We start from the raw sequence: 25,075 nt of genomic DNA, 5'->3' as shown, positions 1-25,075 counted from the left end.
CGAAATTCATTTTAAGCGTCAATTCAAGCATTTTCCTCTTATCCTTTTATTTATTTACTTTATATTTTTTTTTGTTATTGATTTGCACCCTGTTTTTTTCCCTCATCCCGCAACTCTAAATTATCATGAAATCAATCCTTCACGCTTGCAGTTAGGGGTGGCAATTCGGGTCCAAATCAGGTTGGCGGGTCGGGTTCGGGTCAACAGACCCGCCAGAAAATCTGTTGACCCGAACCCCGACCCGCCAACCCGTGACGGGTCAGGTATGCTGACCCGAACCCGAAAATTTCAGGTTTACGGGGCGGCGGGTCGACCCGAAATGACCCGAAACTTAATTTTAATTTATTAATTTATCACTGTAATTTCTAATAAAATCAATTTCTCACAAAACTAATTACATAATCAAGTAATAAAAATTTAAATAAATGATTCCAAATCAAATCTAAAATAAATTAAACACCGTAAAAGTGTTTTATCCCAAGCAAAATATAAAATAAATTAAAACAATACAAAAGTGAAAAATAATATAATATATTATTTGTCCAAGTATAATAATTTCAACTTCACACAAATTAAATAAATTCGTTTAGGATTAAGTAATTAATGCCTTTGAAAAAAAGAATAACTTAGTTTAGTTAGATAAAATTATTTTTATGTTTATTAAATTATTTTTAATTCGTAAACGGGTCATATCGGGTCATATCAGGTCACCACGGGTTGGCCCGAAATCGACCGGTTTTCTTTTCGGGTTCATCGTGTCCAACCCGATTCTGACCCGAATTCCCGAAACCTCAACCCAAACCCATTAATTTCGTGTTAGGTTCGTGTCGTGTCGAAAATTGCCACCCCTAGTTGCGGTGATACATTTGCGCCGACAAATTTGAGCGACGATCCGGGCTTTGATCGAGCCGTACCGTTCCTGATTTGTCTCGCGCCTTCAGATCCTCCTTCACGCTTCGACAAGAAGCAAAATATTAAGCAATCGTTCCGACGGAGCTAAATTACTACAGGATAAAGAACGAATAGGAAATTTGGATTTCGAAACAAAAAAGAAAGGGGTGCAACACGAGGACTTCCCAGGGGGTCACCCATCCTAGTACTACTCTCGCCCAAGCACGCTTAACTTCGGAGTTCTGATGGGATCCGGTGCATTAATGCTGGTATGATCGCACCCGCCATGTTCCTTTCGCTTTATTCTTTTAAACTACCCCGTCCTGCGAAGCAGTGTGGCTTTTCTAGACCGAAATTCATTTTAAGCGTCAATTCAAGCATTTTCCTCTTATCCTTTTATTTATTTACTTTATATTTTTTTTTGTTATTGATTTGCACCCTGTTTTTTTCCCTCATCCCGCAACTCTAAATTATCATGAAATCAATCCTTCACGCTTGCAGTTAGGGGTGGCAATTCGGGTCCAAATCAGGTTGGCGGGTCGGGTTCGGGTCAACAGACCCGCCAGAAAATCTGTTGACCCGAACCCCGACCCGCCAACCCGTGACGGGTCAGGTATGCTGACCCGAACCCGAAAATTTCAGGTTTACGGGGCGGCGGGTCGACCCGAAATGACCCGAAACTTAATTTTAATTTATTAATTTATCACTGTAATTTCTAATAAAATCAATTTCTCACAAAACTAATTACATAATCAAGTAATAAAAATTTAAATAAATGATTCCAAATCAAATCTAAAATAAATTAAACACCGTAAAAGTGTTTTATCCCAAGCAAAATATAAAATAAATTAAAACAATACAAAAGTGAAAAATAATATAATATATTATTTGTCCAAGTATAATAATTTCAACTTCACACAAATTAAATAAATTCGTTTAGGATTAAGTAATTAATGCCTTTGAAAAAAAGAATAACTTAGTTTAGTTAGATAAAATTATTTTTATGTTTATTAAATTATTTTTAATTCGTAAACGGGTCATATCAGGTCACCACGGGTTGACCCGAAATCGACCGGTTTTCTTTTCGGGTTCATCGGGTCCAACCCGATTCTGACCCGAATTCCCGAAACCTCAACCCAAACCCATTAATTTCGTGTTAGGTTCGTGTCGTGTTTTCAGGTCGTGTCGAAAATTGCCACCCCTAGTTGCGGTGATACATTTGCGCCGACAAATTTGAGCGACGATCCGGGCTTTGATCGAGCCGTACCGTTCCTGATTTGTCTCGCGCCTTCAGATCCTCCTTCACGCTTCGACAAGAAGCAAAATATTAAGCAATCGTTCCGACGGAGCTAAATTACTACAGGATAAAGAACGAATAGGAAATTTGGATTTCGAAACAAAAAAGAGAGGGGTGCAACACGAGGACTTCCCAGGGGGTCACCCATCCTAGTACTACTCTCGCCCAAGCACGCTTAACTTCGGAGTTCTGATGGGATCCGGTGCATTAGTGCTGGTATGATCGCACCCGCCATGTTCCTTTCGCGTTATTCTTTTAAACTACCCCGTCCTGCGAAGCAGTGTGGCTTTTCTAGACCGAAATTCATTTTAAGCGTCAATTCAAGCATTTTCCTCTTATCCTTTTATTTATTTACTTTATATTTTTTTTTGTTATTGATTTGCACCCTGTTTTTTTCCCTCATCCCGCAACTCTAAATTATCATGAAATCAATCCTTCACGCTTGCAGTTAGGGGTGGCAATTCGGGTCCAAATCAGGTTGGCGGGTCGGGTTCGGGTCAACAGACCCGCCAGAAAATCTGTTGACCCGAACCCCGACCCGCCAACCCGTGACGGGTCAGGTATGCTGACCCGAACCCGAAAATTTCAGGTTTACGGGGCGGCGGGTCGACCCGAAATGACCCGAAACTTAATTTTAATTTATTAATTTATCACTGTAATTTCTAATAAAATCAATTTCTCACAAAACTAATTACATAATCAAGTAATAAAAATTTAAATAAATGATTCCAAATCAAATCTAAAATAAATTAAACACCGTAAAAGTGTTTTATCCCAAGCAAAATATAAAATAAATTAAAACAATACAAAAGTGAAAAATAATATAATATATTATTTGTCCAAGTATAATAATTTCAACTTCACACAAATTAAATAAATTCGTTTAGGATTAAGTAATTAATGCCTTTGAAAAAAAGAATAACTTAGTTTAGTTAGATAAAATTATTTTTATGTTTATTAAATTATTTTTAATTCGTAAACGGGTCATATCGGGTCATATCAGGTCACCACGGGTTGGCCCGAAATCGACCGGTTTTCTTTTCGGGTTCATCGGGTCCAACCCGATTCTGACCCGAATTCCCGAAACCTCAACCCAAACCCATTAATTTCGTGTTAGGTTCGTGTCGTGTCGAAAATTGCCACCCCTAGTTGCGGTGATACATTTGCGCCGACAAATTTGAGCGACGATCCGGGCTTTGATCGAGCCGTACCGTTCCTGATTTGTCTCGCGCCTTCAGATCCTCCTTCACGCTTTGACAAGAAGCAAAATATTAAGCAATCGTTCCGACGGAGCTAAATTACTACAGGATAAAGAACGAATAGGAAATTTGGATTTCGAAACAAAAAAGAAAGGGGTGCAACACGAGGACTTCCCAGGGGGTCACCCATCCTAGTACTACTCTCGCCCAAGCACGCTTAACTTCGGAGTTCTGATGGGATCCGGTGCATTAATGCTGGTATGATCGCACCCGCCATGTTCCTTTCGCTTTATTCTTTTAAACTACCCCGTCCTGCGAAGCAGTGTGGCTTTTCTAGACCGAAATTCATTTTAAGCGTCAATTCAAGCATTTTCCTCTTATCCTTTTATTTATTTACTTTATATTTTTTTTTGTTATGGATTTGCACCCTGTTTTTTTCCCTCATCCCGCAACTCTAAATTATCATGAAATCAATCCTTCACGCTTGCAGTTAGGGGTGGCAATTCGGGTCCAAATCAGGTTGGCGGGTCGGGTTCGGGTCAACAGACCCGCCAGAAAATCTGTTGACCCGAACCCCGACCCGCCAACCCGTGACGGGTCAGGTATGCTGACCCGAACCCGAAAATTTCAGGTTTACGGGGCGGCGGGTCGACCCGAAATGACCCGAAACTTAATTTTAATTTATTAATTTATCACTGTAATTTCTAATAAAATCAATTTCTCACAAAACTAATTACATAATCAAGTAATAAAAATTTAAATAAATGATTCCAAATCAAATCTAAAATAAATTAAACACCGTAAAAGTGTTTTATCCCAAGCAAAATATAAAATAAATTAAAACAATACAAAAGTGAAAAATAATATAATATATTATTTGTCCAAGTATAATAAATTCAACTTCACACAAATTAAATAAATTCGTTTAGGATTAAGTAATTAATGCCTTTGAAAAAAAGAATAACTTAGTTTAGTTAGATAAAATTATTTTTATGTTTATTAAATTATTTTTAATTCGTAAACGGGTCATATCGGGTCATATCAGGTCACCACGGGTTGGCCCGAAATCGACCGGTTTTCTTTTCGGGTTCATCGGGTCCAACCCGATTCTGACCCGAATTCCCGAAACCTCAACCCAAACCCATTAATTTCGTGTTAGGTTCGTGTCGTGTCGAAAATTGTCACCCCTAGTTGCGGTGATACATTTGCGCCGACAAATTTGAGCGACGATCCGGGCTTTGATCGAGCCGTACCGTTCCTGATTTGTCTCGCGCCTTCAGATCCTCCTTCACGCTTCGACAAGAAGCAAAATATTAAGCAATCGTTCCGACGGAGCTAAATTACTACAGGATAAAGAACGAATAGGAAATTTGGATTTCGAAACAAAAAAGAGAGGGGTGCAACACGAGGACTTCCCAGGGGGTCACCCATCCTAGTACTACTCTCGCCCAAGCACGCTTAACTTCGGAGTTCTGATGGGATCCGGTGCATTAGTGCTGGTATGATCGCACCCGCCATGTTCCTTTCGCGTTATTCTTTTAAACTACCCCGTCCTGCGAAGCAGTGTGGCTTTTCTAGACCGAAATTCATTTTAAGCGTCAATTCAAGCATTTTCCTCTTATCCTTTTATTTAGTTACTTTATATTTTTTTTTGTTATTGATTTGCACCCTGTTTTTTTCCCTCATCCCGCAACTCTAAATTATCATGAAATCAATCCTTCACGCTTGCAGTTAGGGGTGGCAATTCGGGTCCAAATCAGGTTGGCGGGTCGGGTTCGGGTCAACAGACCCGCCAGAAAATCTGTTGACCCGAACCCCGACCCGCCAACCCGTGACGGGTCAGGTATGCTGACCCGAACCCGAAAATTTCAGGTTTACGGGGCGGCGGGTCGACCCGAAATGACCCGAAACTTAATTTTAATTTATTAATTTATCACTGTAATTTCTAATAAAATCAATTTCTCACAAAACTAATTACATAATCAAGTAATAAAAATTTAAATAAATGATTCCAAATCAAATCTAAAATAAATTAAACACCGTAAAAGTGTTTTATCCCAAGCAAAATATAAAATAAATTAAAACAATACAAAAGTGAAAAATAATATAATATATTATTTGTCCAAGTATAATAATTTCAACTTCACACAAATTAAATAAATTCGTTTAGGATTAAGTAATTAATGCCTTTGAAAAAAAGAATAACTTAGTTTAGTTAGATAAAATTATTTTTATGTTTATTAAATTATTTTTAATTCGTAAACGGGTCATATCAGGTCACCACGGGTTGACCCGAAATCGACCGGTTTTCTTTTCGGGTTCATCGGGTCCAACCCGATTCTGACCCGAATTCCCGAAACCTCAACCCAAACCCATTAATTTCGTGTTAGGTTCGTGTCGTGTTTTCAGGTCGTGTCGAAAATTGCCACCCCTAGTTGCGGTGATACATTTGCGCCGACAAATTTGAGCGACGATCCGGGCTTTGATCGAGCCGTACCGTTCCTGATTTGTCTCGCGCCTTCAGATCCTCCTTCACGCTTCGACAAGAAGCAAAATATTAAGCAATCGTTCCGACGGAGCTAAATTACTACAGGATAAAGAACGAATAGGAAATTTGGATTTCGAAACAAAAAAGAGAGGGGTGCAACACGAGGACTTCCCAGGGGGTCACCCATCCTAGTACTACTCTCGCCCAAGCACGCTTAACTTCGGAGTTCTGATGGGATCCGGTGCATTAGTGCTGGTATGATCGCACCCGCCATGTTCCTTTCGCTTTATTCTTTTAAACTACCCCGTCCTGCGAAGCAGTGTGGCTTTTCTAGACCGAAATTCATTTTAAGCGTCAATTCAAGCATTTTCCTCTTATCCTTTTATTTATTTACTTTATATTTTTTTTTGTTATTGATTTGCACCCTGTTTTTTTCCCTCATCCCGCAACTCTAAATTATCATGAAATCAATCCTTCACGCTTGCAGTTAGGGGTGGCAATTCGGGTCCAAATCAGGTTGGCGGGTCGGGTTCGGGTCAACAGACCCGCCAGAAAATCTGTTGACCCGAACCCCGACCCGCCAACCCGTGACGGGTCAGGTATGCTGACCCGAAACCGAAAATTTCAGGTTTACGGGGCGGCGGGTCGACCCGAAATGACCCGAAACTTAATTTTAATTTATTAATTTATCACTGTAATTTCTAATAAAATCAATTTCTCACAAAACTAATTACATAATCAAGTAATAAAAATTTAAATAAATGATTCCAAATCAAATCTAAAATAAATTAAACACCGTAAAAGTGTTTTATCCCAAGCAAAATATAAAATAAATTAAAACAATACAAAAGTGAAAAATAATATAATATATTATTTGTCCAAGTATAATAATTTCAACTTCACACAAATTAAATAAATTCGTTTAGGATTAAGTAATTAATGCCTTTGAAAAAAAGAATAACTTAGTTTAGTTAGATAAAATTATTTTTATGTTTATTAAATTATTTTTAATTCGTAAACGGGTCATATCGGGTCATATCAGGTCACCACGGGTTGACCCGAAATCGACCGGTTTTCTTTTCGGGTTCATCGGGTCCAACCCGATTCTGACCCGAATTCCCGAAACCTCAACCCAAACCCATTAATTTCGTGTTAGGTTCGTGTCGTGTTTTCAGGTCGTGTCGAAAATTGCCACCCCTAGTTGCGGTGATACATTTGCGCCGACAAATTTGAGCGACGATCCGGGCTTTGATCGAGCCGTACCGTTCCTGATTTGTCTCGCGCCTTCAGATCCTCCTTCACGCTTCGACAAGAAGCAAAATATTAAGCAATCGTTCCGACGGAGCTAAATTACTACAGGATAAAGAACGAATAGGAAATTTGGATTTCGAAACAAAAAAGAAAGGGGTGCAACACGAGGACTTCCCAGGGGGTCACCCATCCTAGTACTACTCTCGCCCAAGCACGCTTAACTTCGGAGTTCTGATGGGATCCGGTGCATTAATGCTGGTATGATCGCACCCGCCATGTTCCTTTCGCTTTATTCTTTTAAACTACCCCGTCCTGCGAAGCAGTGTGGCTTTTCTAGACCGAAATTCATTTTAAGCGTCAATTCAAGCATTTTCCTCTTATCCTTTTATTTATTTACTTTATATTTTTTTTTGTTATTGATTTGCACCCTGTTTTTTTCCCTCATCCCGCAACTCTAAATTATCATGAAATCAATCCTTCACGCTTGCAGTTAGGGGTGGCAATTCGGGTCCAAATCAGGTTGGCGGGTCGGGTTCGGGTCAACAGACCCGCCAGAAAATCTGTTGACCCGAACCCCGACCCGCCAACCCGTGACGGGTCAGGTATGCTGACCCGAACCCGAAAATTTCAGGTTTACGGGGCGGCGGGTCGACCCGAAATGACCCGAAACTTAATTTTAATTTATTAATTTATCACTGTAATTTCTAATAAAATCAATTTCTCACAAAACTAATTACATAATCAAGTAATAAAAATTTAAATAAATGATTCCAAATCAAATCTAAAATAAATTAAACACCGTAAAAGTGTTTTATCCCAAGCAAAATATAAAATAAATTAAAACAATACAAAAGTGAAAAATAATATAATATATTATTTGTCCAAGTATAATAATTTCAACTTCACACAAATTAAATAAATTCGTTTAGGATTAAGTAATTAATGCCTTTGAAAAAAAGAATAACTTAGTTTAGTTAGATAAAATTATTTTTATGTTTATTAAATTATTTTTAATTCGTAAACGGGTCATATCAGGTCACCACGGGTTGACCCGAAATCGACCGGTTTTCTTTTCGGGTTCATCGGGTCCAACCCGATTCTGACCCGAATTCCCGAAACCTCAACCCAAACCCATTAATTTCGTGTTAGGTTCGTGTCGTGTTTTCAGGTCGTGTCGAAAATTGCCACCCCTAGTTGCGGTGATACATTTGCGCCGACAAATTTGAGCGACGATCCGGGCTTTGATCGAGCCGTACCGTTCCTGATTTGTCTCGCGCCTTCAGATCCTCCTTCACGCTTCGACAAGAAGCAAAATATTAAGCAATCGTTCCGACGGAGCTAAATTACTACAGGATAAAGAACGAATAGGAAATTTGGATTTCGAAACAAAAAAGAGAGGGGTGCAACACGAGGACTTCCCAGGGGGTCACCCATCCTAGTACTACTCTCGCCCAAGCACGCTTAACTTCGGAGTTCTGATGGGATCCGGTGCATTAGTGCTGGTATGATCGCACCCGCCATGTTCCTTTCGCGTTATTCTTTTAAACTACCCCGTCCTGCGAAGCAGTGTGGCTTTTCTAGACCGAAATTCATTTTAAGCGTCAATTCAAGCATTTTCCTCTTATCCTTTTATTTATTTACTTTATATTTTTTTTTGTTATTGATTTGCACCCTGTTTTTTTCCCTCATCCCGCAACTCTAAATTATCATGAAATCAATCCTTCACGCTTGCAGTTAGGGGTGGCAATTCGGGTCCAAATCAGGTTGGCGGGTCGGGTTCGGGTCAACAGACCCGCCAGAAAATCTGTTGACCCGAACCCCGACCCGCCAACCCGTGACGGGTCAGGTATGCTGACCCGAACCCGAAAATTTCAGGTTTACGGGGCGGCGGGTCGACCCGAAATGACCCGAAACTTAATTTTAATTTATTAATTTATCACTGTAATTTCTAATAAAATCAATTTCTCACAAAACTAATTACATAATCAAGTAATAAAAATTTAAATAAATGATTCCAAATCAAATCTAAAATAAATTAAACACCGTAAAAGTGTTTTATCCCAAGCAAAATATAAAATAAATTAAAACAATACAAAAGTGAAAAATAATATAATATATTATTTGTCCAAGTATAATAATTTCAACTTCACACAAATTAAATAAATTCGTTTAGGATTAAGTAATTAATGCCTTTGAAAAAAAGAATAACTTAGTTTAGTTAGATAAAATTATTTTTATGTTTATTAAATTATTTTTAATTCGTAAACGGGTCATATCGGGTCATATCAGGTCACCACGGGTTGGCCCGAAATCGACCGGTTTTCTTTTCGGGTTCATCGGGTCCAACCCGATTCTGACCCGAATTCCCGAAACCTCAACCCAAACCCATTAATTTCGTGTTAGGTTCGTGTCGTGTCGAAAATTGCCACCCCTAGTTGCGGTGATACATTTGCGCCGACAAATTTGAGCGACGATCCGGGCTTTGATCGAGCCGTACCGTTCCTGATTTGTCTCGCGCCTTCAGATCCTCCTTCACGCTTTGACAAGAAGCAAAATATTAAGCAATCGTTCCGACGGAGCTAAATTACTACAGGATAAAGAACGAATAGGAAATTTGGATTTCGAAACAAAAAAGAAAGGGGTGCAACACGAGGACTTCCCAGGGGGTCACCCATCCTAGTACTACTCTCGCCCAAGCACGCTTAACTTCGGAGTTCTGATGGGATCCGGTGCATTAATGCTGGTATGATCGCACCCGCCATGTTCCTTTCGCTTTATTCTTTTAAACTACCCCGTCCTGCGAAGCAGTGTGGCTTTTCTAGACCGAAATTCATTTTAAGCGTCAATTCAAGCATTTTCCTCTTATCCTTTTATTTATTTACTTTATATTTTTTTTTGTTATGGATTTGCACCCTGTTTTTTTCCCTCATCCCGCAACTCTAAATTATCATGAAATCAATCCTTCACGCTTGCAGTTAGGGGTGGCAATTCGGGTCCAAATCAGGTTGGCGGGTCGGGTTCGGGTCAACAGACCCGCCAGAAAATCTGTTGACCCGAACCCCGACCCGCCAACCCGTGACGGGTCAGGTATGCTGACCCGAACCCGAAAATTTCAGGTTTACGGGGCGGCGGGTCGACCCGAAATGACCCGAAACTTAATTTTAATTTATTAATTTATCACTGTAATTTCTAATAAAATCAATTTCTCACAAAACTAATTACATAATCAAGTAATAAAAATTTAAATAAATGATTCCAAATCAAATCTAAAATAAATTAAACACCGTAAAAGTGTTTTATCCCAAGCAAAATATAAAATAAATTAAAACAATACAAAAGTGAAAAATAATATAATATATTATTTGTCCAAGTATAATAAATTCAACTTCACACAAATTAAATAAATTCGTTTAGGATTAAGTAATTAATGCCTTTGAAAAAAAGAATAACTTAGTTTAGTTAGATAAAATTATTTTTATGTTTATTAAATTATTTTTAATTCGTAAACGGGTCATATCGGGTCATATCAGGTCACCACGGGTTGGCCCGAAATCGACCGGTTTTCTTTTCGGGTTCATCGGGTCCAACCCGATTCTGACCCGAATTCCCGAAACCTCAACCCAAACCCATTAATTTCGTGTTAGGTTCGTGTCGTGTCGAAAATTGCCACCCCTAGTTGCGGTGATACATTTGCGCCGACAAATTTGAGCGACGATCCGGGCTTTGATCGAGCCGTACCGTTCCTGATTTGTCTCGCGCCTTCAGATCCTCCTTCACGCTTCGACAAGAAGCAAAATATTAAGCAATCGTTCCGACGGAGCTAAATTACTACAGGATAAAGAACGAATAGGAAATTTGGATTTCGAAACAAAAAAGAGAGGGGTGCAACACGAGGACTTCCCAGGGGGTCACCCATCCTAGTACTACTCTCGCCCAAGCACGCTTAACTTCGGAGTTCTGATGGGATCCGGTGCATTAGTGCTGGTATGATCGCACCCGCCATGTTCCTTTCGCGTTATTCTTTTAAACTACCCCGTCCTGCGAAGCAGTGTGGCTTTTCTAGACCGAAATTCATTTTAAGCGTCAATTCAAGCATTTTCCTCTTATCCTTTTATTTAGTTACTTTATATTTTTTTTTGTTATTGATTTGCACCCTGTTTTTTTCCCTCATCCCGCAACTCTAAATTATCATGAAATCAATCCTTCACGCTTGCAGTTAGGGGTGGCAATTCGGGTCCAAATCAGGTTGGCGGGTCGGGTTCGGGTCAACAGACCCGCCAGAAAATCTGTTGACCCGAACCCCGACCCGCCAACCCGTGACGGGTCAGGTATGCTGACCCGAACCCGAAAATTTCAGGTTTACGGGGCGGCGGGTCGACCCGAAATGACCCGAAACTTAATTTTAATTTATTAATTTATCACTGTAATTTCTAATAAAATCAATTTCTCACAAAACTAATTACATAATCAAGTAATAAAAATTTAAATAAATGATTCCAAATCAAATCTAAAATAAATTAAACACCGTAAAAGTGTTTTATCCCAAGCAAAATATAAAATAAATTAAAACAATACAAAAGTGAAAAATAATATAATATATTATTTGTCCAAGTATAATAATTTCAACTTCACACAAATTAAATAAATTCGTTTAGGATTAAGTAATTAATGCCTTTGAAAAAAAGAATAACTTAGTTTAGTTAGATAAAATTATTTTTATGTTTATTAAATTATTTTTAATTCGTAAACGGGTCATATCGGGTCATATCAGGTCACCACGGGTTGACCCGAAATCGACCGGTTTTCTTTTCGGGTTCATCGGGTCCAACCCGATTCTGACCCGAATTCCCGAAACCTCAACCCAAACCCATTAATTTCGTGTTAGGTTCGTGTCGTGTTTTCAGGTCGTGTCGAAAATTGCCACCCCTAGTTGCGGTGATACATTTGCGCCGACAAATTTGAGCGACGATCCGGGCTTTGATCGAGCCGTACCGTTCCTGATTTGTCTCGCGCCTTCAGATCCTCCTTCACGCTTCGACAAGAAGCAAAATATTAAGCAATCGTTCCGACGGAGCTAAATTACTACAGGATAAAGAACGAATAGGAAATTTGGATTTCGAAACAAAAAAGAGAGGGGTGCAACACGAGGACTTCCCAGGGGGTCACCCATCCTAGTACTACTCTCGCCCAAGCACGCTTAACTTCGGAGTTCTGATGGGATCCGGTGCATTAGTGCTGGTATGATCGCACCCGCCATGTTCCTTTCGCTTTATTCTTTTAAACTACCCCGTCCTGCGAAGCAGTGTGGCTTTTCTAGACCGAAATTCATTTTAAGCGTCAATTCAAGCATTTTCCTCTTATCCTTTTATTTATTTACTTTATATTTTTTTTTGTTATTGATTTGCACCCTGTTTTTTTCCCTCATCCCGCAACTCTAAATTATCATGAAATCAATCCTTCACGCTTGCAGTTAGGGGTGGCAATTCGGGTCCAAATCAGGTTGGCGGGTCGGGTTCGGGTCAACAGACCCGCCAGAAAATCTGTTGACCCGAACCCCGACCCGCCAACCCGTGACGGGTAAGGTATGCTGACCCGAAACCGAAAATTTCAGGTTTACGGGGCGGCGGGTCGACCCGAAATGACCCGAAACTTAATTTTAATTTATTAATTTATCACTGTAATTTCTAATAAAATCAATTTCTCACAAAACTAATTACATAATCAAGTAATAAAAATTTAAATAAATGATTCCAAATCAAATCTAAAATAAATTAAACACCGTAAAAGTGTTTTATCCCAAGCAAAATATAAAATAAATTAAAACAATACAAAAGTGAAAAATAATATAATATATTATTTGTCCAAGTATAATAATTTCAACTTCACACAAATTAAATAAATTCGTTTAGGATTAAGTAATTAATGCCTTTGAAAAAAAGAATAACTTAGTTTAGTTAGATAAAATTATTTTTATGTTTATTAAATTATTTTTAATTCGTAAACGGGTCATATCGGGTCATATCAGGTCACCACGGGTTGACCCGAAATCGACCGGTTTTCTTTTCGGGTTCATCGGGTCCAACCCGATTCTGACCCGAATTCCCGAAACCTCAACCCAAACCCATTAATTTCGTGTTAGGTTCGTGTCGTGTTTTCAGGTCGTGTCGAAAATTGCCACCCCTAGTTGCGGTGATACATTTGCGCCGACAAATTTGAGCGACGATCCGGGCTTTGATCGAGCCGTACCGTTCCTGATTTGTCTCGCGCCTTCAGATCCTCCTTCACGCTTCGACAAGAAGCAAAATATTAAGCAATCGTTCCGACGGAGCTAAATTACTACAGGATAAAGAACGAATAGGAAATTTGGATTTCGAAACAAAAAAGAAAGGGGTGCAACACGAGGACTTCCCAGGGGGTCACCCATCCTAGTACTACTCTCGCCCAAGCACGCTTAACTTCGGAGTTCTGATGGGATCCGGTGCATTAATGCTGGTATGATCGCACCCGCCATGTTCCTTTCGCTTTATTCTTTTAAACTACCCCGTCCTGCGAAGCAGTGTGGCTTTTCTAGACCGAAATTCATTTTAAGCGTCAATTCAAGCATTTTCCTCTTATCCTTTTATTTATTTACTTTATATTTTTTTTTGTTATTGATTTGCACCCTGTTTTTTTCCCTCATCCCGCAACTCTAAATTATCATGAAATCAATCCTTCACGCTTGCAGTTAGGGGTGGCAATTCGGGTCCAAATCAGGTTGGCGGGTCGGGTTCGGGTCAACAGACCCGCCAGAAAATCTGTTGACCCGAACCCCGACCCGCCAACCCGTGACGGGTCAGGTATGCTGACCCGAACCCGAAAATTTCAGGTTTACGGGGCGGCGGGTCGACCCGAAATGACCCGAAACTTAATTTTAATTTATTAATTTATCACTGTAATTTCTAATAAAATCAATTTCTCACAAAACTAATTACATAATCAAGTAATAAAAATTTAAATAAATGATTCCAAATCAAATCTAAAATAAATTAAACACCGTAAAAGTGTTTTATCCCAAGCAAAATATAAAATAAATTAAAACAATACAAAAGTGAAAAATAATATAATATATTATTTGTCCAAGTATAATAATTTCAACTTCACACAAATTAAATAAATTCGTTTAGGATTAAGTAATTAATGCCTTTGAAAAAAAGAATAACTTAGTTTAGTTAGATAAAATTATTTTTATGTTTATTAAATTATTTTTAATTCGTAAACGGGTCATATCGGGTCATATCAGGTCACCACGGGTTGGCCCGAAATCGACCGGTTTTCTTTTCGGGTTCATCGGGTCCAACCCGATTCTGACCCGAATTCCCGAAACCTCAACCCAAACCCATTAATTTCGTGTTAGGTTCGTGTCGTGTCGAAAATTGCCACCCCTAGTTGCGGTGATACATTTGCGCCGACAAATTTGAGCGACGATCCGGGCTTTGATCGAGCCGTACCGTTCCTGATTTGTCTCGCGCCTTCAGATCCTCCTTCACGCTTTGACAAGAAGCAAAATATTAAGCAATCGTTCCGACGGAGCTAAATTACTACAGGATAAAGAACGAATAGGAAATTTGGATTTCGAAACAAAAAAGAAAGGGGTGCAACACGAGGACTTCCCAGGGGGTCACCCATCCTAGTACTACTCTCGCCCAAGCACGCTTAACTTCGGAGTTCTGATGGGATCCGGTGCATTAATGCTGGTATGATCGCACCCGCCATGTTCCTTTCGCTTTATTCTTTTAAACTACCCCGTCCTGCGAAGCAGTGTGGCTTTTCTAGACCGAAATTCATTTTAAGCGTCAATTCAAGCATTTTCCTCTTATCCTTTTATTTATTTACTTTATATTTTTTTTTGTTATGGATTTGCACCCTGTTTTTTTCCCTCATCCCGCAACTCTAAATTATCATGAAATCAATCCTTCACGCTTGCAGTTAGGGGTGGCAATTCGGGTCCAAATCAGGTTGGCGGGTCGGGTTCGGGTCAACAGACCCGCCAGAAAATCTGTTGACCCGAACCCCGACCCGCCAACCCGTGACGGGTCAGGTATGCTGACCCGAACCCGAAAATTTCAGGTTTACGGGGCGGCGGGTCGACCCGAAATGACCCGAAACTTAATTTTAATTTATTAATTTATCACTGTAATTTCTAATAAAATCAATTTCTCACAAAACTAATTACATAATCAAGTAATAAAAATTTAAATAAATGATTCCAAATCAAATCTAAAATAAATTAAACACCGTAAAAGTGTTTTATCCCAAGCAAAATATAAAATAAATTAAAACAATACAAAAGTGAAAAATAATATAATATATTATTTGTCCAAGTATAATAAATTCAACTTCACACAAATTAAATAAATTCGTTTAGGATTAAGTAATTAATGCCTTTGAAAAAAAGAATAACTTAGTTTAGTTAGATAAAATTATTTTTATGTTTATTAAATTATTTTTAATTCGTAAACGGGTCATATCGGGTCATATCAGGTCACCACGGGTTGGCCCGAAATCGACCGGTTTTCTTTTCGGGTTCATCGGGTCCAACCCGATTCTGACCCGAATTCCCGAAACCTCAACCCAAACCCATTAATTTCGTGTTAGGTTCGTGTCGTGTCGAAAATTGCCACCCCTAGTTGCGGTGATACATTTGCGCCGACAAATTTGAGCGACGATCCGGGCTTTGATCGAGCCGTACCGTTCCTGATTTGTCTCGCGCCTTCAGATCCTCCTTCACGCTTCGACAAGAAGCAAAATATTAAGCAATCGTTCCGACGGAGCTAAATTACTACAGGATAAAGAACGAATAGGAAATTTGGATTTCGAAACAAAAAAGAGAGGGGTGCAACACGAGGACTTCCCAGGGGGTCACCCATCCTAGTACTACTCTCGCCCAAGCACGCTTAACTTCGGAGTTCTGATGGGATCCGGTGCATTAGTGCTGGTATGATCGCACCCGCCATGTTCCTTTCGCGTTATTCTTTTAAACTACCCCGTCCTGCGAAGCAGTGTGGCTTTTCTAGACCGAAATTCATTTTAAGCGTCAATTCAAGCATTTTCCTCTTATCCTTTTATTTAGTTACTTTATATTTTTTTTTGTTATTGATTTGCACCCTGTTTTTTTCCCTCATCCCGCAACTCTAAATTATCATGAAATCAATCCTTCACGCTTGCAGTTAGGGGTGGCAATTCGGGTCCAAATCAGGTTGGCGGGTCGGGTTCGGGTCAACAGACCCGCCAGAAAATCTGTTGACCCGAACCCCGACCCGCCAACCCGTGACGGGTCAGGTATGCTGACCCGAACCCGAAAATTTCAGGTTTACGGGGCGGCGGGTCGACCCGAAATGACCCGAAACTTAATTTTAATTTATTAATTTATCACTGTAATTTCTAATAAAATCAATTTCTCACAAAACTAATTACATAATCAAGTAATAAAAATTTAAATAAATGATTCCAAATCAAATCTAAAATAAATTAAACACCGTAAAAGTGTTTTATCCCAAGCAAAATATAAAATAAATTAAAACAATACAAAAGTGAAAAATAATATAATATATTATTTGTCCAAGTATAATAATTTCAACTTCACACAAATTAAATAAATTCGTTTAGGATTAAGTAATTAATGCCTTTGAAAAAAAGAATAACTTAGTTTAGTTAGATAAAATTATTTTTATGTTTATTAAATTATTTTTAATTCGTAAACGGGTCATATCGGGTCATATCAGGTCACCACGGGTTGACCCGAAATCGACCGGTTTTCTTTTCGGGTTCATCGGGTCCAACCCGATTCTGACCCGAATTCCCGAAACCTCAACCCAAACCCATTAATTTCGTGTTAGGTTCGTGTCGTGTTTTCAGGTCGTGTCGAAAATTGCCACCCCTAGTTGCGGTGATACATTTGCGCCGACAAATTTGAGCGACGATCCGGGCTTTGATCGAGCCGTACCGTTCCTGATTTGTCTCGCGCCTTCAGATCCTCCTTCACGCTTCGACAAGAAGCAAAATATTAAGCAATCGTTCCGACGGAGCTAAATTACTACAGGATAAAGAACGAATAGGAAATTTGGATTTCGAAACAAAAAAGAGAGGGGTGCAACACGAGGACTTCCCAGGGGGTCACCCATCCTAGTACTACTCTCGCCCAAGCACGCTTAACTTCGGAGTTCTGATGGGATCCGGTGCATTAGTGCTGGTATGATCGCACCCGCCATGTTCCTTTCGCTTTATTCTTTTAAACTACCCCGTCCTGCGAAGCAGTGTGGCTTTTCTAGACCGAAATTCATTTTAAGCGTCAATTCAAGCATTTTCCTCTTATCCTTTTATTTATTTACTTTATATTTTTTTTTGTTATTGATTTGCACCCTGTTTTTTTCCCTCATCCCGCAACTCTAAATTATCATGAAATCAATCCTTCACGCTTGCAGTTAGGGGTGGCAATTCGGGTCCAAATCAGGTTGGCGGGTCGGGTTCGGGTCAACAGACCCGCCAGAAAATCTGTTGACCCGAACCCCGACCCGCCAACCCGTGACGGGTAAGGTATGCTGACCCGAAACCGAAAATTTCAGGTTTACGGGGCGGCGGGTCGACCCGAAATGACCCGAAACTTAATTTTAATTTATTAATTTATCACTGTAATTTCTAATAAAATCAATTTCTCACAAAACTAATTACATAATCAAGTAATAAAAATTTAAATAAATGATTCCAAATCAAATCTAAAATAAATTAAACACCGTAAAAGTGTTTTATCCCAAGCAAAATATAAAATAAATTAAAACAATACAAAAGTGAAAAATAATATAATATATTATTTGTCCAAGTATAATAATTTCAACTTCACACAAATTAAATAAATTCGTTTAGGATTAAGTAATTAATGCCTTTGAAAAAAAGAATAACTTAGTTTAGTTAGATAAAATTATTTTTATGTTTATTAAATTATTTTTAATTCGTAAACGGGTCATATCGGGTCATATCAGGTCACCACGGGTTGACCCGAAATCGACCGGTTTTCTTTTCGGGTTCATCGGGTCCAACCCGATTCTGACCCGAATTCCCGAAACCTCAACCCAAACCCATTAATTTCGTGTTAGGTTCGTGTCGTGTTTTCAGGTCGTGTCGAAAATTGCCACCCCTAGTTGCGGTGATACATTTGCGCCGACAAATTTGAGCGACGATCCGGGCTTTGATCGAGCCGTACCGTTCCTGATTTGTCTCGCGCCTTCAGATCCTCCTTCACGCTTCGACAAGAAGCAAAATATTAAGCAATCGTTCCGACGGAGCTAAATTACTACAGGATAAAGAACGAATAGGAAATTTGGATTTCGAAACAAAAAAGAAAGGGGTGCAACACGAGGACTTCCCAGGGGGTCACCCATCCTAGTACTACTCTCGCCCAAGCACGCTTAACTTCGGAGTTCTGATGGGATCCGGTGCATTAATGCTGGTATGATCGCACCCGCCATGTTCCTTTCGCTTTATTCTTTTAAACTACCCCGTCCTGCGAAGCAGTGTGGCTTTTCTAGACCGAAATTCATTTTAAGCGTCAATTCAAGCATTTTCCTCTTATCCTTTTATTTATTTACTTTATATTTTTTTTTGTTATTGATTTGCACCCTGTTTTTTTCCCTCATCCCGCAACTCTAAATTATCATGAAATCAATCCTTCACGCTTGCAGTTAGGGGTGGCAATTCGGGTCCAAATCAGGTTGGCGGGTCGGGTTCGGGTCAACAGACCCGCCAGAAAATCTGTTGACCCGAACCCCGACCCGCCAACCCGTGACGGGTCAGGTATGCTGACCCGAACCCGAAAATTTCAGGTTTACGGGGCGGCGGGTCGACCCGAAATGACCCGAAACTTAATTTTAATTTATTAATTTATCACTGTAATTTCTAATAAAATCAATTTCTCACAAAACTAATTACATAATCAAGTAATAAAAATTTAAATAAATGATTCCAAATCAAATCTAAAATAAATTAAACACCGTAAAAGTGTTTTATCCCAAGCAAAATATAAAATAAATTAAAACAATACAAAAGTGAAAAATAATATAATATATTATTTGTCCAAGTATAATAATTTCAACTTCACACAAATTAAATAAATTCGTTTAGGATTAAGTAATTAATGCCTTTGAAAAAAAGAATAACTTAGTTTAGTTAGATAAAATTATTTTTATGTTTATTAAATTATTTTTAATTCGTAAACGGGTCATATCAGGTCACCACGGGTTGACCCGAAATCGACCGGTTTTCTTTTCGGGTTCATCGGGTCCAACCCGATTCTGACCCGAATTCCCGAAACCTCAACCCAAACCCATTAATTTCGTGTTAGGTTCGTGTCGTGTTTTCAGGTCGTGTCGAAAATTGCCACCCCTAGTTGCGGTGATACATTTGCGCCGACAAATTTGAGCGACGATCCGGGCTTTGATCGAGCCGTACCGTTCCTGATTTGTCTCGCGCCTTCAGATCCTCCTTCACGCTTCGACAAGAAGCAAAATATTAAGCAATCGTTCCGACGGAGCTAAATTACTACAGGATAAAGAACGAATAGGAAATTTGGATTTCGAAACAAAAAAGAGAGGGGTGCAACACGAGGACTTCCCAGGGGGTCACCCATCCTAGTACTACTCTCGCCCAAGCACGCTTAACTTCGGAGTTCTGATGGGATCCGGTGCATTAGTGCTGGTATGATCGCACCCGCCATGTTCCTTTCGCGTTATTCTTTTAAACTACCCCGTCCTGCGAAGCAGTGTGGCTTTTCTAGACCGAAATTCATTTTAAGCGTCAATTCAAGCATTTTCCTCTTATCCTTTTATTTATTTACTTTATATTTTTTTTTGTTATTGATTTGCACCCTGTTTTTTTCCCTCATCCCGCAACTCTAAATTATCATGAAATCAATCCTTCACGCTTGCAGTTAGGGGTGGCAATTCGGGTCCAAATCAGGTTGGCGGGTCGGGTTCGGGTCAACAGACCCGCCAGAAAATCTGTTGACCCGAACCCCGACCCGCCAACCCGTGACGGGTCAGGTATGCTGACCCGAACCCGAAAATTTCAGGTTTACGGGGCGGCGGGTCGACCCGAAATGACCCGAAACTTAATTTTAATTTATTAATTTATCACTGTAATTTCTAATAAAATCAATTTCTCACAAAACTAATTACATAATCAAGTAATAAAAATTTAAATAAATGATTCCAAATCAAATCTAAAATAAATTAAACACCGTAAAAGTGTTTTATCCCAAGCAAAATATAAAATAAATTAAAACAATACAAAAGTGAAAAATAATATAATATATTATTTGTCCAAGTATAATAATTTCAACTTCACACAAATTAAATAAATTCGTTTAGGATTAAGTAATTAATGCCTTTGAAAAAAAGAATAACTTAGTTTAGTTAGATAAAATTATTTTTATGTTTATTAAATTATTTTTAATTCGTAAACGGGTCATATCGGGTCATATCAGGTCACCACGGGTTGGCCCGAAATCGACCGGTTTTCTTTTCGGGTTCATCGGGTCCAACCCGATTCTGACCCGAATTCCCGAAACCTCAACCCAAACCCATTAATTTCGTGTTAGGTTCGTGTCGTGTCGAAAATTGCCACCCCTAGTTGCGGTGATACATTTGCGCCGACAAATTTGAGCGACGATCCGGGCTTTGATCGAGCCGTACCGTTCCTGATTTGTCTCGCGCCTTCAGATCCTCCTTTACGCTTTGACAAGAAGCAAAATATTAAGCAATCGTTCCGACGGAGCTAAATTACTACAGGATAAAGAACGAATAGGAAATTTGGATTTCGAAACAAAAAAGAAAGGGGTGCAACACGAGGACTTCCCAGGGGGTCACCCATCCTAGTACTACTCTCGCCCAAGCACGCTTAACTTCGGAGTTCTGATGGGATCCGGTGCATTAATGCTGGTATGATCGCACCCGCCATGTTCCTTTCGCTTTATTCTTTTAAACTACCCCGTCCTGCGAAGCAGTGTGGCTTTTCTAGACCGAAATTCATTTTAAGCGTCAATTCAAGCATTTTCCTCTTATCCTTTTATTTATTTACTTTATATTTTTTTTTGTTATGGATTTGCACCCTGTTTTTTTCCCTCATCCCGCAACTCTAAATTATCATGAAATCAATCCTTCACGCTTGCAGTTAGGGGTGGCAATTCGGGTCCAAATCAGGTTGGCGGGTCGGGTTCGGGTCAACAGACCCGCCAGAAAATCTGTTGACCCGAACCCCGACCCGCCAACCCGTGACGGGTCAGGTATGCTGACCCGAACCCGAAAATTTCAGGTTTACGGGGCGGCGGGTCGACCCGAAATGACCCGAAACTTAATTTTAATTTATTAATTTATCACTGTAATTTCTAATAAAATCAATTTCTCACAAAACTAATTACATAATCAAGTAATAAAAATTTAAATAAATGATTCCAAATCAAATCTAAAATAAATTAAACACCGTAAAAGTGTTTTATCCCAAGCAAAATATAAAATAAATTAAAACAATACAAAAGTGAAAAATAATATAATATATTATTTGTCCAAGTATAATAAATTCAACTTCACACAAATTAAATAAATTCGTTTAGGATTAAGTAATTAATGCCTTTGAAAAAAAGAATAACTTAGTTTAGTTAGATAAAATTATTTTTATGTTTATTAAATTATTTTTAATTCGTAAACGGGTCATATCGGGTCATATCAGGTCACCACGGGTTGGCCCGAAATCGACCGGTTTTCTTTTCGGGTTCATCGGGTCCAACCCGATTCTGACCCGAATTCCCGAAACCTCAACCCAAACCCATTAATTTCGTGTTAGGTTCGTGTCGTGTTTTCAGGTCGTGTCGAAAATTGCCACCCCTAGTTGCGGTGATACATTTGCGCCGACAAATTTGAGCGACGATCCGGGCTTTGATCGAGCCGTACCGTTCCTGATTTGTCTCGCGCCTTCAGATCCTCCTTCACGCTTCGACAAGAAGCAAAATATTAAGCAATCGTTCCGACGGAGCTAAATTACTACAGGATAAAGAACGAATAGGAAATTTGGATTTCGAAACAAAAAAGAAAGGGGTGCAACACGAGGACTTCCCAGGGGGTCACCCATCCTAGTACTACTCTCGCCCAAGCACGCTTAACTTCGGAGTTCTGATGGGATCCGGTGCATTAATGCTGGTATGATCGCACCCGCCATGTTCCTTTCGCTTTATTCTTTTAAACTACCCCGTCCTGCGAAGCAGTGTGGCTTTTCTAGACCGAAATTCATTTTAAGCGTCAATTCAAGCATTTTCCTCTTATCCTTTTATTTATTTACTTTATATTTTTTTTTGTTATTGATTTGCACCCTGTTTTTTTCCCTCATCCCGCAACTCTAAATTATCATGAAATCAATCCTTCACGCTTGCAGTTAGGGGTGGCAATTCGGGTCCAAATCAGGTTGGCGGGTCGGGTTCGGGTCAACAGACCCGCCAGAAAATCTGTTGACCCGAACCCCGACCCGCCAACCCGTGACGGGTCAGGTATGCTGACCCGAACCCGAAAATTTCAGGTTTACGGGGCGGCGGGTCGACCCGAAATGACCCGAAACTTAATTTTAATTTATTAATTTATCACTGTAATTTCTAATAAAATCAATTTCTCACAAAACTAATTACATAATCAAGTAATAAAAATTTAAATAAATGATTCCAAATCAAATCTAAAATAAATTAAACACCGTAAAAGTGTTTTATCCCAAGCAAAATATAAAATAAATTAAAACAATACAAAAGTGAAAAATAATATAATATATTATTTGTCCAAGTATAATAATTTCAACTTCACACAAATTAAATAAATTCGTTTAGGATTAAGTAATTAATGCCTTTGAAAAAAAGAATAACTTAGTTTAGTTAGATAAAATTATTTTTATGTTTATTAAATTATTTTTAATTCGTAAACGGGTCATATCGGGTCATATCAGGTCACCACGGGTTGACCCGAAATCGACCGGTTTTCTTTTCGGGTTCATCGGGTCCAACCCGATTCTGACCCGAATTCCCGAAACCTCAACCCAAACCCATTAATTTCGTGTTAGGTTCGTGTCGTGTTTTCAGGTCGTGTCGAAAATTGCCACCCCTAGTTGCGGTGATACATTTGCGCCGACAAATTTGAGCGACGATCCGGGCTTTGATCGAGCCGTACCGTTCCTGATTTGTCTCGCGCCTTCAGATCCTCCTTCACGCTTCGACAAGAAGCAAAATATTAAGCAATCGTTCCGACGGAGCTAAATTACTACAGGATAAAGAACGAATAGGAAATTTGGATTTCGAAACAAAAAAGAGAGGGGTGCAACACGAGGACTTCCCAGGGGGTCACCCATCCTAGTACTACTCTCGCCCAAGCACGCTTAACTTCGGAGTTCTGATGGGATCCGGTGCATTAGTGCTGGTATGATCGCACCCGCCATGTTCCTTTCGCGTTATTCTTTTAAACTACCCCGTCCTGCGAAGCAGTGTGGCTTTTCTAGACCGAAATTCATTTTAAGCGTCAATTCAAGCATTTTCCTCTTATCCTTTTATTTATTTACTTTATATTTTTTTTTGTTATTGATTTGCACCCTGTTTTTTTCCCTCATCCCGCAACTCTAAATTATCATGAAATCAATCCTTCACGCTTGCAGTTAGGGGTGGCAATTCGGGTCCAAATCAGGTTGGCGGGTCGGGTTCGGGTCAACAGACCCGCCAGAAAATCTGTTGACCCGAACCCCGACCCGCCAACCCGTGACGGGTCAGGTATGCTGACCCGAAACCGAAAATTTCAGGTTTACGGGGCGGCGGGTCGACCCGAAATGACCCGAAACTTAATTTTAATTTATTAATTTATCACTGTAATTTCTAATAAAATCAATTTCTCACAAAACTAATTACATAATCAAGTAATAAAAATTTAAATAAATGATTCCAAATCAAATCTAAAATAAATTAAACACCGTAAAAGTGTTTTATCCCAAGCAAAATATAAAATAAATTAAAACAATACAAAAGTGAAAAATAATATAATATATTATTTGTCCAAGTATAATAATTTCAACTTCACACAAATTAAATAAATTCGTTTAGGATTAAGTAATTAATGCCTTTGAAAAAAAGAATAACTTAGTTTAGTTAGATAAAATTATTTTTATGTTTATTAAATTATTTTTAATTCGTAAACGGGTCATATCGGGTCATATCAGGTCACCACGGGTTGACCCGAAATCGACCGGTTTTCTTTTCGGGTTCATCGGGTCCAACCCGATTCTGACCCGAATTCCCGAAACCTCAACCCAAACCCATTAATTTCGTGTTAGGTTCGTGTCGTGTTTTCAGGTCGTGTCGAAAATTGCCACCCCTAGTTGCGGTGATACATTTGCGCCGACAAATTTGAGCGACGATCCGGGCTTTGATCGAGCCGTACCGTTCCTGATTTGTCTCGCGCCTTCAGATCCTCCTTCACGCTTCGACAAGAAGCAAAATATTAAGCAATCGTTCCGACGGAGCTAAATTACTACAGGATAAAGAACGAATAGGAAATTTGGATTTCGAAACAAAAAAGAAAGGGGTGCAACACGAGGACTTCCCAGGGGGTCACCCATCCTAGTACTACTCTCGCCCAAGCACGCTTAACTTCGGAGTTCTGATGGGATCCGGTGCATTAATGCTGGTATGATCGCACCCGCCATGTTCCTTTCGCTTTATTCTTTTAAACTACCCCGTCCTGCGAAGCAGTGTGGCTTTTCTAGACCGAAATTCATTTTAAGCGTCAATTCAAGCATTTTCCTCTTATCCTTTTATTTATTTACTTTATATTTTTTTTTGTTATTGATTTGCACCCTGTTTTTTTCCCTCATCCCGCAACTCTAAATTATCATGAAATCAATCCT

At 39.3% G+C, this 25,075-nt stretch overlaps 20 non-coding genes across 20 annotated transcripts; all 20 read right to left on the bottom strand.

Moving 5' to 3' along the window:
* Nucleotides 1–1,055: 1,055 nt before the first annotated feature.
* LOC140030244 (5S ribosomal RNA) lies at nt 1,056–1,174 on the bottom strand. Its single transcript, XR_011834159.1, has one exon. It is a non-coding gene; the product is annotated as a 5S ribosomal RNA (ribosomal RNA).
* Nucleotides 1,175–2,299: 1,125 nt separating this feature from the next.
* Nucleotides 2,300–2,418, bottom strand: LOC140023643 (5S ribosomal RNA). Its single transcript, XR_011827612.1, has one exon. It is a non-coding gene; the product is annotated as a 5S ribosomal RNA (ribosomal RNA).
* Nucleotides 2,419–3,540: 1,122 nt separating this feature from the next.
* LOC140030243 (5S ribosomal RNA) lies at nt 3,541–3,659 on the bottom strand. Its single transcript, XR_011834158.1, has one exon. It is a non-coding gene; the product is annotated as a 5S ribosomal RNA (ribosomal RNA).
* Nucleotides 3,660–4,781: 1,122 nt separating this feature from the next.
* On the bottom strand, nt 4,782–4,900 carry LOC140023632 (5S ribosomal RNA). The gene has a single exon (XR_011827601.1). It is a non-coding gene; the product is annotated as a 5S ribosomal RNA (ribosomal RNA).
* A 1,125-nt stretch (nt 4,901–6,025) lies between these two features.
* Nucleotides 6,026–6,144, bottom strand: LOC140023621 (5S ribosomal RNA). The gene has a single exon (XR_011827590.1). It is a non-coding gene; the product is annotated as a 5S ribosomal RNA (ribosomal RNA).
* Nucleotides 6,145–7,279: 1,135 nt separating this feature from the next.
* LOC140030242 (5S ribosomal RNA) lies at nt 7,280–7,398 on the bottom strand. Its single transcript, XR_011834157.1, has one exon. It is a non-coding gene; the product is annotated as a 5S ribosomal RNA (ribosomal RNA).
* Nucleotides 7,399–8,523: 1,125 nt separating this feature from the next.
* LOC140023610 (5S ribosomal RNA) lies at nt 8,524–8,642 on the bottom strand. Its single transcript, XR_011827579.1, has one exon. It is a non-coding gene; the product is annotated as a 5S ribosomal RNA (ribosomal RNA).
* A 1,122-nt stretch (nt 8,643–9,764) lies between these two features.
* On the bottom strand, nt 9,765–9,883 carry LOC140030241 (5S ribosomal RNA). Its single transcript, XR_011834156.1, has one exon. It is a non-coding gene; the product is annotated as a 5S ribosomal RNA (ribosomal RNA).
* A 1,122-nt stretch (nt 9,884–11,005) lies between these two features.
* LOC140023599 (5S ribosomal RNA) lies at nt 11,006–11,124 on the bottom strand. Its single transcript, XR_011827568.1, has one exon. It is a non-coding gene; the product is annotated as a 5S ribosomal RNA (ribosomal RNA).
* A 1,135-nt stretch (nt 11,125–12,259) lies between these two features.
* On the bottom strand, nt 12,260–12,378 carry LOC140023588 (5S ribosomal RNA). The gene has a single exon (XR_011827557.1). It is a non-coding gene; the product is annotated as a 5S ribosomal RNA (ribosomal RNA).
* A 1,135-nt stretch (nt 12,379–13,513) lies between these two features.
* Nucleotides 13,514–13,632, bottom strand: LOC140030240 (5S ribosomal RNA). The gene has a single exon (XR_011834155.1). It is a non-coding gene; the product is annotated as a 5S ribosomal RNA (ribosomal RNA).
* A 1,122-nt stretch (nt 13,633–14,754) lies between these two features.
* On the bottom strand, nt 14,755–14,873 carry LOC140030239 (5S ribosomal RNA). The gene has a single exon (XR_011834154.1). It is a non-coding gene; the product is annotated as a 5S ribosomal RNA (ribosomal RNA).
* A 1,122-nt stretch (nt 14,874–15,995) lies between these two features.
* On the bottom strand, nt 15,996–16,114 carry LOC140023577 (5S ribosomal RNA). The gene has a single exon (XR_011827546.1). It is a non-coding gene; the product is annotated as a 5S ribosomal RNA (ribosomal RNA).
* A 1,135-nt stretch (nt 16,115–17,249) lies between these two features.
* On the bottom strand, nt 17,250–17,368 carry LOC140023566 (5S ribosomal RNA). The gene has a single exon (XR_011827535.1). It is a non-coding gene; the product is annotated as a 5S ribosomal RNA (ribosomal RNA).
* A 1,135-nt stretch (nt 17,369–18,503) lies between these two features.
* LOC140030238 (5S ribosomal RNA) lies at nt 18,504–18,622 on the bottom strand. Its single transcript, XR_011834153.1, has one exon. It is a non-coding gene; the product is annotated as a 5S ribosomal RNA (ribosomal RNA).
* A 1,125-nt stretch (nt 18,623–19,747) lies between these two features.
* Nucleotides 19,748–19,866, bottom strand: LOC140023555 (5S ribosomal RNA). Its single transcript, XR_011827524.1, has one exon. It is a non-coding gene; the product is annotated as a 5S ribosomal RNA (ribosomal RNA).
* Nucleotides 19,867–20,988: 1,122 nt separating this feature from the next.
* On the bottom strand, nt 20,989–21,107 carry LOC140030237 (5S ribosomal RNA). Its single transcript, XR_011834152.1, has one exon. It is a non-coding gene; the product is annotated as a 5S ribosomal RNA (ribosomal RNA).
* A 1,135-nt stretch (nt 21,108–22,242) lies between these two features.
* Nucleotides 22,243–22,361, bottom strand: LOC140030235 (5S ribosomal RNA). The gene has a single exon (XR_011834150.1). It is a non-coding gene; the product is annotated as a 5S ribosomal RNA (ribosomal RNA).
* Nucleotides 22,362–23,496: 1,135 nt separating this feature from the next.
* On the bottom strand, nt 23,497–23,615 carry LOC140023543 (5S ribosomal RNA). The gene has a single exon (XR_011827512.1). It is a non-coding gene; the product is annotated as a 5S ribosomal RNA (ribosomal RNA).
* A 1,135-nt stretch (nt 23,616–24,750) lies between these two features.
* Nucleotides 24,751–24,869, bottom strand: LOC140030234 (5S ribosomal RNA). The gene has a single exon (XR_011834149.1). It is a non-coding gene; the product is annotated as a 5S ribosomal RNA (ribosomal RNA).
* Between the last annotated feature and the right edge of the window lie 206 nt (nt 24,870–25,075).

The sequence above is a fragment of the Coffea arabica genome, chromosome 11e (assembly GCF_036785885.1).
Source record: "Coffea arabica cultivar ET-39 chromosome 11e, Coffea Arabica ET-39 HiFi, whole genome shotgun sequence".
NCBI lineage: Eukaryota > Viridiplantae > Streptophyta > Magnoliopsida > Gentianales > Rubiaceae > Coffea > Coffea arabica.
This window is presented reverse-complemented; position numbering and strand designations above follow the sequence as displayed.